We start from the raw sequence: 20,776 nt of genomic DNA on the forward strand, positions 1-20,776 counted from the left end.
TGCCAATGGTAAAAATTAACTCATCAAGTTTTGGTAAGATAAGAACAGGGCTTTAAACTTCTCTCTTGTTCAATTAGCAGATTGAACAAGAGAGACCTCATTTTGTGTCTTTAAAAAAGCTTCAGAAGAGACATTCCTCAGACTGGTTGGATGATTGTGACTCATATCAAGTATAGGAAGACAATTTTGTACTAAAACCAGGACAAAACACTTCATGGGTTCCAGATTTTTGCAGTTTTCCACCAATTTTGTGCAACTTCTGAAACTAAAATGCTAATTGTGCCAAAATGTTGATGCAAAATGTCAAATCTTTATTAAAATTGTTGAAATATTACTATGCACTGCAAAAAATGACATCTAAGCAAGTGTTTTGGTCTTTTTAGTCCATAAACATTTATTATTTAGAGACATTGATAGACAAAAATGAGATCTGAATTGCTTGTAACAAGTAAAACAAAGATCTGCCAATGGTAAGACAAAAATACTAGTCAAATTTCTGAATGTAAGAACAATGTCTTACACATTTCTTATGTTAAATTGACAGATTTCTTTTTTTTTTTTACTTGTTACAAGCCATTCAGGCCTCATTCTCTTTAAAAGCTTGAAACAATACATTTATTTAGACTGGTCAGGTAAATGTGGCTCATATAGAGTATGAGAAAACATTTTTATTGAATACTAGACAAAAACACTCAATAAGATAATTTTTTTGCAATGTCCCGTCAATTTTGCACAGTTTTTGAAGCTAAAATGCTAATTATTTTCCAAAATAATGCTGCAAAATGTAAAAATCTTCACTCTGATAGTTGAAATATTACTATGCGCTGCAATTTACGCCTGTGTTTTTGTCTTATTTTTAGTTAAAAAATTGTCATAATACTTTGTGAGCCATATTTGGCTTGATGGTCCAGAAACGTGTCTTATTTTAATATATTTAAAGACAAAATGAGGTCTGAATTGCTTGCAACAAGGAAAAAAACATCTGCTTACAATTAAAAAAAAAAAATTAAAAAAAAAATCGCCAAGTTTCATTATATTGCAACAATGTTCAAAACTTTTCTCTTGACAGATTTTTTTTTCCTTGTTAACGAGAAATCCATCCCTCATTTTTGTCTTAAAAAAAAGCTTCAGATAAGACATTTCTCAGACTGGTTGGGTGATTGTGACTCATATCAAGTGTAAAATGACAATTCTGTACTAAAAACAGGACAAAAAAACTTGAAAACAATTCATTTTCTGCAGTGTTTCATCGATTTGGCACAGTTTTTGAAGCTTAGATGTTAATTCTGCCAAAATGTTGCTGCAAAGTGTAACAATCTTCAGTTTGATGGTTGAAATACCACTATGTACCGCAAAAAAAGAAATCTAAGGAAGTGTTTTTTGTCTTATTTTTTGGTAAAAATTGTGTTATAATAGTTGACGTGAGTCACATTCAAATGACAAGTCCAGAAATATGTCTTATTTCCAGACATTGAAAACAAAAAAATAGGTCTAAATTGCTTCTAACAAGTAAAAAATGGTAACAAAAATGTACTCATCAAGTTTCTTAATAGTAGAACAATGTTTTACACATTATTTAACCCCCATATGCAGATTGTTTTTACTTGTTACTAGCATTTCAGACCTCATTTTTGTCTACAGAAAGCTTGAAACAAGACATTTATTTGGACTGGTCAGGTGAAAGTGGCTCATACCAAGTATGAGGGGACATTTTTTTACTAAAACAAGAATAAAACACTTCATAACATGTAATCTTTTGCAGTGTTCCATCAATTTTGCACAGTTTTTAAAGCTAAATGCTAATTCTGCCAAAATTTTGATGCAAAATCTAACATGAAAAGCTTAAAATCTTCAGTTTGATGGTTGAAAATTCCCTGTTGATCTGGATTAGCTGTGAAGGATGTATCATTGACAGTTTATGCTGTTTAATCCAATCTCATCAGTCCCGTTTTATGCCTTTTTCCTCTTCTGTCTCTTTTCTGAGGCGCCTCATGTCCAAACACCCCACACCTGCTCTTCCTCTTTAAGCATCTGAAGCATCTCTGGCACTGATCTCCTTCAGGTATCATCCCTCCATCTGTTTTTAGGAGCCCATCAAACATTCATCCCCATTTCCATTTTTAGGGTTAAAAAATTCAGATTTCCCTTTCTCTGTGTTAATCCAACCTATCGGGGCTTTTGGGAAACCAAGTAGCAGAAAGTATGACTCATCCAGACGCCTGAGAATTGTCCTCATTAATTATTAAAACCCTTGGCAGTTATGAACTAAAAAAAGGGATGTGATGTGAGAGGGGAAATGAATCTGATACGTCCACCCCTCCCAAACTCTCCTTCCCTGCTGCCTTTCCTCCGTCTCTCTCCTCGCTCATTTCCAATCCTGTCGTACTTCATCGGGGATAAGAAATCATTTGGATACTTAAATAAAAGACTCAAATTGGCAGCAGAGACGCTTTTTCAGCCCAATGTTTTGCTGCAGTGACTTGGCGCCCATGCAGGGTTGGTTCCTGGAAGCTTCAGGGGTCCTTGAGGGCCGACAATAGCAAAGCAAGAGATCATAGGAATAGTTTATTCTCGCTTTAGTGTAACTCACCAGACGCTGGTATAATGAAAAATGTACAAGGAGCCTGATGGTTGTTTCCCTCTTTCTTCCCTGTGGTTATAATCTCACCTGCTGTAGAAACACTGTGCTGACTCCAAACTGTAAAACCATCTTATGTGACAGCATTCACGGTGAAAAACACTTCCACTTTGTGTGAAACTGCAAGAGAAAGTGTTTGAAAGCCCTGATAGGGGAGAGAAAGATGCATGATTCACAGAATCAGCCACAAGGGGCGCTGTGAGCTAAGAGCACAGCACAGGGTGGAATGGAGTAACTGGGCTGCAGGAGGATTACAGATTTTTTATTTATTTTGTATTTTTTGAAGGCGTTTAGTTCAAAAAGAAAATGAAAAACTGCAAAAACATCAACTTTTCATCAATTCTTTTTGAAGCTTGGTCTCCACTTTGCTCCTTTGTCTGTAAATCTAACAGAAAAGGACATTTCAGAGCCTGCATAACAAGATTTTGATGATGATGAAAATAGAAGTAAGAGAAAAAAGTATTCACAAACTGATCAAAGAAAGAAAAAAAAAGAGGAGAGCCAACTTTTCCTTTTGTTACATCATGCACAGTTTGTGATGTTTTCTGGCATGGATCCCCTGCGGTGCTGTTTAAAAGTCACATTTCAGAGATGGAATACGACCACATACAGCCTCGGGCACTGCATTTTTGCCTCCGTTGGGTGTTTTTATTTGCAATAATCCAAAAATTGTGGGTTTTGTTCAAGCAGTGTAGTCAGAAAAAATGAGAAAAGTCCAACAGTAAATGTGAGCAGCGGCGTCAGTCTGCTCACACAGGAGCAGGAGAAATGCTCGTATCTCTGGAGTGATCAAAAGAATGGTTCACATTTTTAACTATTTATTATGGATCAACAGATTACTGCTGATCAGTGGACACTTTTATAGCCCAGAAGTCTTAAATCTTTAATTTCCTAAGCAGCACTTGAACACAGCGTGGTAGTTTCAGAGGAACAATAAAACTTCTCCTCTGTTAAAATGTACTTTTTGAAATTGGACCATCAGCCCTAAAGATTTTTATTTGTCACCGCTTTCATAAAAAGAAGAAGCCTGATGAACAGCCCTGATAAAATGTATCAATCCTAAACTTGCATCCAAAACTCCCATGAATCTGCTTCCTCTAATACTGTTGTTTTTTGGTTTTGTCACATCAACAAATATGTGTCAAACAGATCAAACTTTTTCTGTTTTATGTGAAACTAAACACATACTTGTTTGTGTTTTTACAGTATTGGATGAATTGTGCAGTTGTTTAACTTTTTTGATTTTGGAAGGCGTTTCATGACCCAGAAAAGATCCTCACCCCTGCTTTAAAATCACTGATGTAACTCACAGCCTCTGTTCCTGCCTCTCTCTGCTCATATAACACCTACATCACATTGAAGGAAAGGTTTCTTTTCTTCATCTTCAGTTTCACTGAACTGTCATCATCTTCATTTCATCTCATGTCTTCATTAAATCGTGAGATTTGATCGGTTATAAAGAATGTGAGTGGGGTTAGTGATGTGTTGTTTGTGAATAATTCACCCAAAATGAACGAATCATTTGGGTGAATCGTTTACTGAAAAGAGTCCTTCATTTCTGAACTTTAGTTGCACCCTCTCTTCCATGTCTTCACTTTCTATCTAGACTATAAGAGTCACTCAAGTGCCCATTCTCACATTCATGTCAGTGATACGTACTGACTGAACGAACTTAACAAACTGAACTGACTGAACGAACATGAGTCAGTCGTGAGCCCTGTGTCGCTTCAGCCCCACCCTTACATCTCCCTCTTATTTCTCTAAAATCAAGTAACACAGTCAGTGAGTGATTTGTGGACTGAACGTGATAAACAAGGCGGCTGGGGAAAATGTATGTGATTGCCTTATCGGCTTTCAGTTTGCAAACTGGAGCTTTATCCCACTAGATTCTGAGCTCATTGGCAGATTATTCACCACCAGCTGTTCTCAGTCCGATCACGAGCAGAAATAAACATTCAGCCGTGTTTCAGCTTATTAAATTCTGATTCCGGGGTAGAGCTGCAGAGAAGTGATGATCGATTTTGTGAACAAATCTTTTGAACGAATCACTTTTCTGAACTGATTCTTCTGGTTCGAGTCGTTTTTTTGTTTTTTTGTTTTCTTTTGTTTTTATTTCTTTTTTCATGAAGAAAAAAAATGTGATGATTCATTTCTCTTCTCCATTAACAGGAAGTTCCCTTAATTTTATTTCAAAATAAATGTCTCTCACTGTATTACCTCAGATGGCAACCTTAAAATGTGTCATAAGACTTGAATCTGTGCAAATTTGTGGGTTAATAGAAAGTGAAAAAGCAGGAGTTAAACACATGTTGAATGAAGGGAACGCTACTAAATTTTAAGCATTTTCATTACAATATAATTCTGCTTTAAAAGTTTGTTCTTGGGTCTGATTTCTTGTGAAAATTCTTGTTAATGTTTATCAAAGCTGATTTTCATTGGCTCTTAAAAAACATATGTGTAGTTTTCATGTTTTAAAAGGTTGAGCTCTCATTCCAGGGTATTTTCTAACCATGTGGTGTTGAGGTTTCTGGGTTTAACCTGGCACAGCTGTTGTGTCCTTTGTGGGTTTTAATGCTGCCTTTTTTTCCACACATTGTTGTACTTCATGTTGAAACTACTCTCTGGGTCTGTGCTGCTGGTTGTGCGTCTGTGTTTTTGCTTTAATTACGCTGTCATTTTCTGTATGACACATTATTAAGCTGTGGGGGAACATTCGCAGCAGCGGTGGTCTGCTGCATGCCAACAACGTGCTCAGGAATGGTACTCTGGCATCCTCTGCGGCCAGGCGGCCATTTGAGAAGGGATGAAAGGGGGGAGGCATCTCCCCGGTTACCGCAAATTACTCAATGCATCCCCAATGAGAGGAAAACAATGCATCACCTCCCCACCAGCTGCCTCACAAAACGTGGACAAATCCAGCACTGCTGCTCCGTTGTGGCTCTCTGGCAGCTAATTCACACCTTTCAGTGACATTTGTAAATGCAGATTAACGTCACCTCCGTCACCTGTCAGCTCAGGCCGTCACAGCCTGAGGGGTCAGCTTCTCAGGAGGAATAAAAAAGCACTGATGCTGCACAGTGTGCAAACATTGTGCAACATTAAAGAAGTCACAGAAGGTTTTAATAAGAAAGCAGCAAAGTGTGTCAGCTCATGTTAGTGTCCTTTTCTTCCTCTCCTGACTCTCCTGGCTGCTGTGTATTAAAGGACAGCTCTCCAGTAGAATTTAAAAGCCCCTTCAGGGACATGCCATTAAATTAACTTCATTTCTCATTCAATCCTGCCCAGTGAATATCATTTTTTTCCTGCACAGCATGTCCTAAAAGGATAATGAGTTTTTCACCAGAATGTGATATCCACCTTCAAATAAAGGGGAAAAAGTGACACCTGCTCTCACAAAATAATTGAGAGAACTAAAGTTAAAGTCAGTTTTCAATTATGTTACTAAGACCTGCCTGCAAGGCTTAAACTCATAGTTGTATTGTGTCTTTGCTTTTTGTGCAGAATGTCAGAAAGTGTGGTCTTAATTTGAGTTATCAGAACTTTGTTTCCTGCAGGAATGACACATTTTCCTTTGCTTAAAAGCTTTTTATGGTGCGCTAACTTTAAAAAGTGTCCACATTTCTACACTTAATACCCCATCATTACAACTTGGGAAAAGAAACAACTTTACAAATGTCTGGAAAATAAAACTCTTGGAGCACAGATGGCCACGTGGTCTAGATAGTGCTCCATGAGGTTCACCCTCATGCAGGTGGCCCAGGTCCAGATCTAGCCAGCGGCCTCTTTCCCACATCACCCCAGCTCGCACCCTGTTCCCTGCTCTATCCAATCTCATGTCTTATCTGATAAAGGTGCTGTGAGGAGTTTGAAAGTGATCTTGAAAAAGGTTCCCTTTTAGATATACGCCTGATCCACACTTTAAAATGAGACTATCGGCGCCAATATTGCTGGTTACAGGTCATTTTATATTGTTACTCCCTAGCTGCCCGATCAGGTCAAGCAGGACCGGATTGATTTAAAGCAAGTCTCGGTCTCTATGAGACCACGCCTGAAGAATTTTAGCTGTGAGTAGAGAGATCTGTGTTTTTCTGTGCTGAAAACGATTTCTGTGATTAGTTTTTTTAGTGATGGTGGACACAGGAGCCTAACTGTCAGACAGAAAAAGGACAGAAGAGCAGAAGAAAGCTGAACGGGAGAAAGATAAAGCACGGGCTAAAGGCTAACACTGGGACTAAGCTTTTCATGCTAATGTTCATTTCAACCCACAGTCAGCAGTTATTCTGCAGTGGTCAGTTCAAACCTGAGAGTCTATCAATAAAATGAAGAGTGAGGTTACATTATCTCTGATTGGTAGCTGACTGGCAGAACATAACCAGGATTCACTAACTTTACACATTACAGACATGTCTTAAAGCACTGGGCTGCCAGCTGTGCTAAATATAAACGGCTACTAAACTACTTACGTTAGCTTACAGATACATCAGAGCACCGGGCTGCAGATAGCACTACACATAGCCAGCTGCTACAATGTTTGCTTGATGTCACACTTCAAACCATAGTACTACAAAACTACTGATAAATACCTTATCTTTGCATGTTGTATCCAGTAAAAAGTTTTCTTGAACAAAGAAAAATTTGTTACGATCCGATCTCCAATTAATTCCAAACCAAACACACGCCTCGCTAAAAGTAGTTTACAACAGCCTGTGTGAGACTCAGGGCCAAGAGGCGGCGAGGGAGTGCAATTAAACCAGATCCTCCTCACAGCATCTTTAAAAAGAAAAAATATATACATATATAAATGAGAGATATGCCAGAATCACAGCCTGGGTCTTCAAATGTACAATCAGCTGAATTTACTGCAGGAGGACTCTGATCAAGTTGAAGAAACATTAAAAGGATGATCTGTGGAAAGGGGATGAACATGAGCTTACCTTTCAGTTTAATAGCAAAGGGTGTGACTATTTATAAGACACAATAACATGAAATATTTTTCAACACTTTCATTTTGTTTTCTTTGAATTTGTGAGGTTCTGTATTTTGAATTTTGAAGGAAAAAAAAAAACTTAAAGATGCTCTAACATGTCAAAATGTGTAAAAAGTGATGCAGATTGAGCACTTTCTGGGTGCACTGTTTACCGAGTTTCAAAGTGTGTGCATTGGGTTATTTAGGTTTCAGTACAGTATGTAATCAACAAACTGCAAATGATGTAACTTATGTACATTCAAAAGAAGAAGTTCTTAAAGAAGTCAACATGAAATATTTGCTTTAAACAGGAAGGAGCGCTGCTCTGAGTCACCTGTCTTCAACAAGACGTCAAAACAACAGGTTAGAGGAGAGGATGTTTGCCAAGTCAAACCACTGACTCAGCAGCAGCTTTTGACAACCAGGAAGTGAGACAGAGCTTAAAGAGCTGCCCGCTGATAGTGTGTAAATAAATTATGTGTACAAATTCCAAACTTAGATAAGATAGCTTAGACTTTGAGGAGTTTCTTACCCACAGGGGAGTGAGTCAGCTCAGGCTCTGTACGAAAAACCAGCCCCTGTTGCAGACTGGTCAGCTGTTCTTGGGTGAAGATGTCTGAAGTTGAGTCTGAGTTTCTCTTCCTAGCTTGCTTCCTAAGGATTGTGTTGTATCATACTCATTCAGTCCATACTGATCTCAGCATGAGGAAAGAAAGTGATCCACACATTAAATATCAATACGCAGTGATTGGGAGGTTGCAGAAGGATGATAAATGGTTAATCAGAGGCTTTTGAAAAATCAATAAAGAGCCTTTATGCTAACAGACACATCAATGAGTCTGCAGCTAATGGTGAAAATGTGTACCTTGAAATAAAGTGTTACTAATGGGTGGCATTGTGTCATGCTGGTGGGAGGTTTAACAAATGATTGTGATGAGGGCGAGACTGAGCGTTATCACCGCGGCTCATAAAACAGATCCATCACACAGGAAGCCTGACAGTGATAATGGCTGAGGAGTTAACCTCACAGCGCCGGCTTCAGGGTTACGTTTGAGGTTAACTTTTAATCTTCAAGCTGCATAAATTGAGCATGCTCACTCCTACTCCCGGTGCTTTCTCCTCGCCAGAATGTATGAATCTCGCTCCTTGTAACACGTCAACATTAACCTCAAAGCTGCTACACACCCACAGCCCACCCACACGTGTGTTTTCTCTCATGGTGCCTGATTAGAGCTCAGATCTAGACTGTGTTTGTGCAAACTGTGGTTGATTGACATCTCCAGCAGACATAATTTCATTTTGCAAAAGCTGGGAAAGGTGAAACTAACTTCATCAAACATGCTCAGTTCCATTAAGTGATCAAGGAGGTGACCTGAAGGATGCAGCTAATGACTGATTTAGTTTTCCTGTTTGTTGCACATGACCAACTCATTCTGCCGAGTAGTTACACCCCAATTAGTTTATCACTTCAAGAAACTAATCTGTTACAGTTTAGTGGGATAAGTACGACTTGAATTAAAAATCTGTGTGACTTCAGAGCTTTTGCCAATAAATCTTCCAAAACGTACAACTAATTCCTCCCCCAGCAGTTTTATTTTTTTTCATTTTGAGTTTTCTGACATGTTCTTGGAGCTGTTTCACAGCCATCCTCCATCTTCCAGAAACAGCCAAAAGCACCGCAACAGCAAATCAGAAGTGTGTGAACATGATTCTAATTTCACTAACGTACTTCAGGGTTTACAAACTTTTAGCCCCCGATGACCCCCAAAACAAAAGTGCTGGAAACTGGCAACCCCTTGCAATGGGAATACAAATTAGTCCGTTCCAAAAATGGAACAAAAAACAAACAAAAGGTTCTTGATGTAGCTGATCTGTATAAAATGAGACAACCTCTGTGCACATATTGCTGTTTCTTCCTGACTAACGTATCTGCTGGCTCTGAAACCATTGTTTCTGATTTAGTCACCTCAAGGGTCTTGTAACAAGCAAGGCATGTGGACAAAATATCAAACCCTTTTTTTAATTATTATTTTGTGTCCCATTTTACTCATATATTTTGAATTTTTTATGATTTTGTGTCCAACTTTGCTCATATATTTTTGAAATTTTGATAATATTCTTTGTAATTATGTGTCCAATTTTACTCATATATTTTTAAAATTTTTAAAATTGCTTATGATTTTGTATGCAATTTTACTCATATTTTTGAAATTTTGATAATTTTTTTTGTGATTTTGTGTCCAATTTTACTCATATAGTTTTGAAATTTTGATATTTTTTTGTGATTTTGTGTCCAATTTTACTCATATATTTTTGAAATTTTGATATTTTTTATATTATGTCCAATTTAAACTAATACTTTTTTGAAATTTTAACTTTTTTAAATTAATTAATTAATTAATTATTTATTTATTTATTTATCATCTATCTATCTATTTTTCTCTTTCCTACTTTGCATTACATTTTATTATATTATATTACGAATGGTGTTTCACAACCCTACTGTAAGTGTTTGTGACCTCCCAGGAGGTCCTGACTCCTACTCTGAGCTGCACTGATGAACACATTACGAATACTCTTCACATACTCTGCTCATTTCTGTCGTGCTGCCAGTGTTAATACACTTCTCATAGCCCATCTGAATGAAATGTGTTGGATGCAAATGAAACTAACATTAACTGCAGCTGTGCATAATTCCCACTTACTACAAATATATGTGCAGCACAACAGGCCTTGTTAGGAAATGGTATGCAGGATGGAAACAGAGGTGCTTTCAGTTCTTGTGTCTAATCTTAACTCCACTTTTTTGAACAAGTAGCCAGCACCATTATTTTTACACACACTGTTTTTCTCAACGCTAGCATCCTTCTTGTTGTATGTCCTGTGGAAATTGCAAAAACAACCTTTTGGTGCATTTTTCAACCCATATTTTCATTGATAACTGGTGATGATTAAAACATACATCACTGTATCCTGTATCAAAAGGCTGGGTGGTCCTCTTCTTCCCAGAGGTTTAATTTTCACATGCATTTGTTTATCTACAAAGCACACATTGCGATGCTACATTTTAATATTTCCTCCCTGCTCATCTGGTTCCTGGCTGCCCGACATGACACGTTCCAAGAGATGATTCTGAGCTTGGGGGATCTACTTTCAGGGTTTTCCCCTTCATCTGCTCCAAACTCCCAACAGAGCACTTTGAAAACTATTACTCTGTCTCATTTGGTTGTTTAAGAGCCTTAGCTGGAAAATTTGACTGCACTTGTTTTTACTAACATTGTTTTAAATGTTATTTTTAATTGTTTTTCTTCTGGACTTTCTTCTTTATTTGACAGAGTTATATTTTTTGTTGTTGTTTATCTTGCTTGAGTGACTTCCTGGTACCCTCAACATCACATCCCCATCACCACTCCAAAGATCCGTCTACTGTTGGCTCGTTTCACACACACACACACACACACACACACACACACACACACACACACACACACACACACACACACACACACACTGATGTCACAGGCACAACTCTTTAAGTGTACAGAACACCATTCATTCATACATCCTTAAATTAGAGATGTCAGGGGAGATTAATGTTGTTTGTATGGTATTATTATTATTATTATTATTATTATTATTATTATTATTATTATTTTACTTTTATAATTGTTTTATTTATTTATTTATTTATTTATTTATTTATTTATTTTTCAGATGGAACATTAAATGGTTAAAAATCAAACAGACTTCATATCCCCTGCATTTAATGAGTTAAAGTTGAGAGGTTTAAAGAAATGGAAGTTCAAGGGTTAAAAAAGCTCTGTTAGAATTGGACACAGGAAAAAGTACTAAACTTATCTTTTCCTATGCTTTTTTCTTTTTTTTTTTTTTTTTTGTTCATTTTGAGTTAGATCAGTTAAATCTCCTAAACACGCCCTGATGCATGCAAACAACACCAAATAATACTTACAGTATGTATTCATAAATACAACTGTCTAACATTAAAAAAAGTAGCAAATGTGATCTCAGTATGGCATCTGCTCTTACTACTGTTTTTTTTTTTTTTTTTTTTTTTTTTTTTTTAAACAAATTCAGTTTATTCCTCTGAGGTCTGTTGGATTTCAATGCATTGGATACTATTACTGTTTTTTGCTCTGGACATAATTTTGATGTATCTGAAATCAACAAGATCCCTGAGTTTCAGAGTGAGTTTGTAGGAGAAAAGTAACATAGAGGTAATGTAGTATCAAAGATACTATGTTAAGAAACGCATGAGAATCCCAATATGAAAAAAACAAAAAAACAAAAAAAAACAATATGCTACCAAAGCTTCTAGGATAAGACACCTCCTGCCACCTTAAAAGTGTCCAATCTCTCCCTGATGACTGGAGTTTGGATGCTATCAGAGGTACGTCTGTGACGTCAGCGTGTCTATGAAATGAGCCAACGGCAGACAGATTTGTGGAGTGGTGATGCTTGTGTGATGTAGGATACCTGAGAAGTCCTACACCAGCTTTTGGCATTTTAAAGTTTATTTAATTTCCCTGACATCACAGTGAACAAAATATTTTCTCTCAATGATTTTGAAGGCCAAATAAAGAGAATTAGATGTAAAATGTGTTACCTGTAGCATGTAAGCATATAAATGTATCAATGGGAGTTAGTGTCGTATGCCCAGGATGGTTGTAGATGCTGGGAAAATAAAGGTAACAGTTAAGCTTAGGATTTTGCTCAACTAGTAAGTATGTAAAACAGAAAACGAAAATGTTTATAATATACATTTAAAAAAAAGTATTTTCTGTTTTTGCTTGTTTGTTTTTGTATGGTAAGAATCAAACATTGCCTTCAGGAAAATGTAGCAGAGTAAAACATTTCATAAATCCTTCAGCAGAGTACCACTGACTTTAAACTCTACTTTCCTGAAGTAGCTGACTAATGTACTTATCTACTTTACAACTCAAAAGCCTTAAATCACAGTCATATTGAGTCATCACGTTAAAGCAGCCTTGAAGGTCATTGAGCGCCTCATAATCTGACAGATGAGCTTTAAAGAGCCCATGTTAAACCAATTCATGTTCAGAAGCAGCTGATTCTGCGTCCTACCCCAGCACGGCCTGTGATTAATGTGCTGCCGTTTCCTCTGGGCGTAAACCTACACCTGTTTCTGTTTTATTACATTGATCTATGAGCGATCAATGGAGGCGAGGGAGCGCTTGAAGACAAGCGGAGGAGACAGACCTTTTGGGACGGCCCCTGGAGGTTACACACTTGTTTGTGTTTGTGTGTGTGTGAACGCGGTTTCTGCTGCAGACCTCCAGGGAGAGACAGTCCAGGCTTTCTCTCAGCTCCTTCTCTTCCCAATCAATAACTCATACATTATCATGAAACATGGGCTGTCTCAGGATAAACGCCTACCATTTTTTTCATTTAAGAGTTGGGATGAAATTTAAAAGTTCAGAGGAAAGGTCAGTTTTGCTTCTTGTAATCACCATAAACACGACCTGCTTCCAGCCTGTACTCTGGTGATAAAGTGTTTCTTTATGTCGCTGAGTATTTACTTCTCTCTGGCTCATTTTGGGAGAAAAATCCTCCACATTTCTAAAATAAGTTAGCGGTGCACTGCAGACTTTATGATTGACAGCTCATCTCTAATGACTGCAACACCGGGTAACTCCCGCAGTAGCACCTCAAACTGTCTGTGGCTCCAGCTGCAATCATCCCTCTTTTCCTCCCTGCATGTTAATCTGTCTTGTTTGCCTTTCTTTCCATCCCTCCATCCATCGTCTCATTCCCCTGTCTTTTCTCTTTGCTGTACCTGAGCTGAATTATGATCCTTCCTTCTTGCCCGATACATTGTGATTGATTGGGCTTTCCAGCTTACTAATGAATTGGCCCCTCAAGGACGTGTAGCAGGCCAGCTCTGGTATTAATGTGGACTGTGCTGAAGGCAGCTCAAAGACTCCTGACACCACAGATTTAGCGCTTACACTGTTTGTTTGGATTTGGCTTTAGCAGGGGGTGTGTTGGGTTTAATTTTTAAATAGCTACAAATTGCATTTCTAATAGCTTTTTGCACATTGTCTGAGAGTGACATGCTGCAGGGAAATGGTGGCCTCTCGTTCTCATTGTGATGACATGGCCAGCATCCGATTAATATACAGGTCATAGAGCATATGTATTATTGTGCACAACAGTCCATTAGCGAAGCACGAGCTGGAGCAATCTGCTATTTAAAGATGGGCTCTGTTTCTCTGTGAAGAAGATGATTCACACGCTTTAGTGTAGATCTGCTGCTAAAGCTTGGATTTTAGGTGCGCTGAGTGTTGTCCTTCATAAACACTAACCCATGCAGAATACTTCCCACCTTTGTCTCTCCAAAGCTTTTCACCACAGCCCTCAACCTCCTACTGATTCAAGCCTACTGCTCAATGCTACAGGGATCCAACAAACAGTGAAAAGACAATAAAAAACAGTCACTGGTTTCAAAAACAAAGCTAATGTGTAACTAAAGCATACAGGTGACAATTTAAGAGCCAGATATGTGTGTCAAAACAGTACAAAATTATATGTAAATAAAACATGTCACAAAACAAACATACAATTAATTGTAAATTCATTGTAAATTCATTGGTTTTCATGCTGAGAAGTGTTAATTAAAGAAAAAAAACAGTACTTCTCTGTCTAACTTGAAGGGAATAAACTAAGAGAAGGACCCAATTACAGAAAGCTTAAATGTTCATTGAAAAAAAAACCCAAACAACTTTAAAATCCAAAGCCAAAAGACAAAGTGGCAAACAAAAACAAAGACACTAATCAGACATAGGGTTAAATTAGCACAGTAGTGGGGCAGAGTTACAGCTGACACTTATGTGTGTGATGAAAAAGGAGGAAAATACAACAGCAGGGAGTAAAACTAATCTAGAAACACAGGGAACATGAAACGATGGAGACTGAATTATTGAAACACACACATAAGGTATACCAGAAGACATGGATCATCAGATAAAAGGAACACAAAGAAATCCTAACACGGAGAAACAAATTACATAACCTGTTTTTTTTTTTTTTTCTTATTTCCCCTCTAGAAATAAAATTATACATAAAAAAGAAACCTCAATTAGATTCATCTGGGAAAAAAGCAACACAACATTCAAACCTTTTATTGAGCCTCTTGAGGAGGAATAACATCTTACCATCCTAAATATTTAATATATTTTAGTCCATGAAAACGATATTCTGCAAAGAGATGACACACTGCCAAACTAAGATGAAGCAGCTGGAAGTTAGGCTTCCAGAAATCCTCTGGTTTGTGCAGATTTTGTGAAAAAAAGTTCATATATATATATATATATATATATATATATATATATATATATATATATATATATATGTGTGTGTGTGTGTGTGTGTGTATATATATATATATATATATATATATATATATATATATATATATATATATATATATATATATATATATATATATGTGTGTGTGTGTATATATATATATATATATATATATATATATATATATATATATATATATATATATATATATATATATATATATATCATTATTTGAGCATATGAATGTACTGTTTGTACAATACAAAACTGATTTATTTATTTTGTGGTTCTTTGTTATATTTGATTGATTTATGACTTCTATGAGAATACCATTTTTCAAGGTAAAAATTTTCAGTTAAAAAAAAAAAAAAAAAAAATCTTTGATAAACCTCGGCCCTGTTTAAAATAGTGAAGCTTAAGGAAGTCGGTGAGGAAGAGTCAAATTGAAGCTCATCCGTGATCCTGGGTGGATAGGGCCATTGATAGAGCCTGACAAAAAAATACATCATGTAATTAAAACAAACTAAAATCTCATGGTACAAACAAAATAAACAAACGATTGTTACAGTGGGACTGGTATGTGATAATGCTGGTTACAGGCAGAGTCTGTTTCACATTGGTGAGACAGATTGCAGCAGAGGGGATGGAGGATTTAATATGATACCCTTGAGACCCATTAGGGGCTTACTCTGCATACATACTGTTACCAAAGGTATGATGATGATGATGATGATGACTATGATGATTGTTAGAATGCATAACCTTAGTCGTGACACTGTTCTAGGAGAATGTCTTTTACACAAACGCAGAAATACAAAATTATAGATCTTTGATGTCGACAGCAAGGTTTACCTCACTGGCTATGTTTACATACAGTCAGTAACATTGTCTTGTGAATATTAGCAATAACCCGGTTGCAAACAGCCATGTAACCACCAATAACCCTTAAAAAAAAAAAAAAATCATAATATGCTCATATTCTGTTTTTTCAAAAACCTGAAAAATCACCCCTGGTTTCCTCCTGTTCCAATTTGGTCATGTGCATGTCTATCAGGATATTCCCATCCAAAGGAACATAAATTGTGTTCTGTCCACAAAGAATCTTGGTCTTTTGAGAACAGGAAGTCAACCATTCTGCTGCAGTTGTTGTTGTTATAGCTGTTGCTATGGATACAGTGAGAAGTAAGCAGAAATGACATTTGTGTCATGATATTCTCTGTGCGTAAACGTGTCACTCTGAATGTTTCAGAAACCGGAATATTGACCTTAACCTGAATACTGACCTTGTAAACATAGTCCCTGTCTGTGCTCTGTAACAGAACTGAGTAAAAACCTGATTTCAGGTGAAGTGTCATGTGACAGCTTGTTTTTACGATACTGTCTGAAAATCGTCAAAGCTTAGCTCCTTTACTCTGCTGATGGACTGAGGAAATATTTTTAAACTCCAGCCCTCAGCCAGGTTTCACCAGTAGATGACTCAGCCTTAATCTGTTTGTGAACGTACTTCTAACCTTTTAAGTTTGCCCTAAATTTGCATACATTTCCATCCACAGGCTCAAGAGAGCATCAAGATAATAAGAAGGAGGCTGAAAAGCTTTGGTCCGTTGGTTATCGTAATGAGCATGTGACAAGACAACCAGAATAATGCCAGGTGGGAGGCTCAGAACTAGATTTTCTCATCAGCAGTTTTCATTGGCTACAGGATGAACAGCTAATGAGTCATATGCCAATAAACAAAGTGAGTCCTGTCAGTCCAAAGTGGATCTGCATCATTAAAATCCATCCAGCCTCATTCAAAGACAAACCACTTTTAACATGGCTGTAAAATGTAAAAGAAATGAGTCATTTAAATATTATCCAAGCTCCCGTGAACGGCCTGTTCACCCTCTGCTGCTGTGATAGACCAAAATATTTTATGCATTCATCATCTGCTTCTATGTGTTTATCTCATTTCCAGAGCGCAAACTGAAACAGCACCTGCTGCGATGGCTGGTCATGCAAAAACAAGCCTGTGGGTCCACAAATACTGGAGTAGTAAATACATTTCAGTCACTTAAAAAAAGCTTTCAACGAGCTGATGTGGGAACACGTTTTATCCCTCTGCTGCAACAAATTACAGTACATTGGTGAATGCAGGAAATAAGTGGAACATTTGCTTTTTATGATATAATTGTGAGGTTTATCTTTGCTTGTCATCCAATTAAGGAGTAAAGGTCGGTAAAAGCCCACTGATTTGTTGTCCTTCAGAGTATGATGTAAACATTGTGTGTTGAAAAGAACATCCATGTGTTTTTTTAAAGTCACATGGAGGAGTGTTGATCTGAGCCAGGGTTCAACTTCAACATCCCTCTTATTTTAAAGTAACATACTGAGGTTTGTGTTTCAGGAAACTGAATATTTCTCAATCAAAAGTTTCCAACACCTCAAGATTTCTCTCTCTCTCTTCACTGGTTGTTTTCATTTTCATAATGCCACATTATTAAAGCCAGGATCGGTACCAGTATTGATTTGTGCTGAGAATCTGAAGCAAACACCTCTCAGAACCTGGAAGAGCAGCACAATTACTGAGACGACTCAGTTCATTTTCCTGTTGGAGAAATACTCAGGTGTGACATTTTCTAAACCTGATAAGATAAGGTAATCTCTGTTTATTTGATGCTATCATGCTAATATGGAACAAAATCTCTGCAGAATGCTTCCAGCACCTTGAAAATCCATGCATTAAAGACTGGTGGTGGTGGCTGGCTGGTGAGCGTGTATAGTGTGTATGAATAAGAATAAGTGAAGGGGTCTGTTTGGCATATCAGGTTTGTGTCCTCAATAAAGAGCATCATATTGTGGAATTAACATTAAAAGGGACATATCATGCTGATCCCTGATTTAATACTTACATATAATATAATAAATTTGAAAAGAAGACCTTTCACCCCCTGAATTTTCAAAAAATGAGATATTGTATTTTTTCTGATATCCTAGAACAAGATTTAATGCCTCTGAAAATAGGTCATTGACATTTAGCTTCGAGATTTCAACCTTCGTGAAGTCACGAGGATCCTTTCTTTTTATTGAAGTAATCTGATAAAGCAGCTCCTCCTCTGTGATGTCAGTTAGTCACACAACTGCCACCGAGGGATACACCCACCAAGAGCCGAGTATAACGGCGGTCATAACATAGTGACGAACTGACGGTAGAGGCGATCTTTAGACTACACTTTCAGCATGATGGATAAAACAGACAGAGAAAAGTGAAGGAGCAGGATGGAGCCCTGTTATAGAAATAGTTTATTGGTGAATTCTGCCTATATTTCCACGTATAACTATACATGTTACAGTACCGGTTTGACTCACCACACTGAAGCGTCCTGAGATGATCTGTGTCCAGGTGGATTTTCTTCCTCCTGAGCTGCAAAACCATCCGGGTCTGACTCGGGGTCCAATACAAAAGGACGTATCCTACACTCTTCCATTTTATTAGTGCTGTCAATGCCTTACAGTGAAGTTTTGGCAAACAGCAAACTCGCTCAGTCTGCTCCATTCAATATGGCGGTTTTGTAGATACTGCCATGCTGCAAAAACCGCCCCCTGGCTCTACCTGCTCAGCCCCTCTGATAGAACTGACCAATCAGAGCACAAAGGGCTGTGACGTTGTGAGGTTACTGGAGGTCATTCTCGAAACGGGGCATTTCAACGAGATCTTCAGAATGGCCTAAAATGAGGATATTGAGAACGCTATTGTGGGGCAATGAAGGAACTAAATGACTCGTACTGAGGGCAGAAATGCTTTACAGGCATCCTAGTCTGGCATAGTGAAAACTAGAAACAAGCATGATATGTCCCCTTTTAGACAATAAACATTTTAAGAAATGGCCTGTATTACCCCTGTTCCTCAAGTGCTCATTCAGTGCTAGTGCTTTCTGGTTTCGTACCACGTTTTTTCCTGAGAACTGGTTTGATTTTCCCTCAGCAGGGAGCCAAGTTGGAGTCACGTCAGTACATCACTGTGAAACGTCAGTACATCACTGCACACTGTAACAAACTTGGTGGGTTGTTATTGTTAGATAATGGGGATGTGTTACTGTTAAGATGAGTCATTGTGTGCTTGAGAATTACAAGGCTCAAGTGAATGCATCACCAGCAATGGGTGGTTCAGCAGTCAGCGTCTGAGTGTTGGGTGTGTTTTTCTGATCAGTATTGTGGGACATGTTTGAGTTACACAGAGTAGAGTTGTTTTGTTTTTTGGTGTGATAATGACCAACAGTCATTAGTGTTGAGTGTCCCAATAAACACAATGCAACTTAAACACACATAAACAAAACTTAACATAAAACTGGAAGTTTTAAATGAGAAACTCCAACAAAATAACAGACAGCTCATTCAGCTGCTTTCTTTCTAAAAAATGGCAGTTTACAAGTGCTGATCATTGGTCATGGTACCCACACCTCTGGCCCCTGCTGTAGTTGGTGCTTTGCTCTAGCTAAGCAAAGAGTTGGTGATTGCAAAGCACCAGTTTTTAGCACCCTGGAGCCAGTGTTTTATCTGTGGATGATTAACAATAACAATAACAGTGATAATTCAGGCACTGGCCTGGAACTAGCTCTAGCACCAGCTCTGTCAAAAAGGGGTGTATGAGGTCTGGCAAATTATTTTCATGAACTGTTCTGAACAAATTCACAGTGAATATCACACTAAGAACACATGCACACAAAGTATAGGAAAATAGTAAATTGGTGTCTGCATTGAAAGCCTTGATACATCATGACATGAGCCAAGAAAAGTCCAATACAGATTTATTTTATTTCCTCTCTCCACTTCGGCTGTGGTTCATTAAAGGTCCCATATTATGCAAAAACCACTTTATTAAGTCTTTTAATGAAACTTGTGGGTCTTTGGCTTTCCTCCCAGCCCACAAAATGTGATATTTAATGACAAAACCTGTACTTAGTGGTGCTTGTGAATGTAAAACCCTGACCTAAAACGAACTGTTTGGATTTTGGGGGTTTGCAGACATCAGCAATTCCCTTTTTTGACCAATCAGGAGCAAGTCTGACCTGATTGGTCCATCCGATGCTGTGTGCTGTGGAGCAGATGTAAGAGCTTTTATTCAGTGTCCCCCCTGTCTCTGTGTTAGCTTCAGGATGCTAACTTTAGCTGCAGTTAGCCTGTTGTTTTATCCTGTAATGTTACGGTAAACGAGCTTCGCTGTTTTCTAAATATTGTGCACTCAGGGCTTGTGGCGCCTCTCTCAGTGACGCAGAAGAGCGGGGCGGTATCAGCAGTGGCTCATTTACATATGAAGGTCACGCACACTAAATCAGAGCGTTCTGAACAGAGGGGCTATGAGAACCTGGAAACAATGCTGCTGTGCTTGATTTATTGGCTTTTTGGACCAAAACATGTTACTACCATTTCATGAAGATATCAATGATCCATATTAAACTGAAAACAAGGAGCATAATATGGGACCTTTAAGGCCATGCTTGGACTCTCCCATCCCTTTGCTCCTGAGCTTTTTATCCCCTTATTAGCCAGGATCTTTGGCAGTGCTTTGCTGGCTCCTCCAATATCTAGACTAAAAACTAAAGGTGACAGTGCTTTTGCTGTTAGAACAGCCTGACCTTATTCAAAAGCTTTTGTTTTAAGATTTAGTTACAATTTTTAATATTCTAATTGCCTTTCTGCTCTTGTTACGTTTTTATTGTTTTGTGAAGCACTTTCTTGCCTTTTTAAAAAGTGCTATACAAATAAGACACATTCAAACCCAAACAGAGATTTTTTTGGCTGGAAATGTTATATTCTGTATTTTCATCAATGGTTTTACTGAGTGA

The sequence above is a fragment of the Halichoeres trimaculatus genome, unplaced genomic scaffold, assembly GCF_033239565.1.
Source record: "Halichoeres trimaculatus isolate MK-OKI-2021-1 unplaced genomic scaffold, fHalTri1.1 fHalTri1_scaffold_7, whole genome shotgun sequence".
Lineage (NCBI taxonomy): Eukaryota > Metazoa > Chordata > Actinopteri > Labriformes > Labridae > Halichoeres > Halichoeres trimaculatus.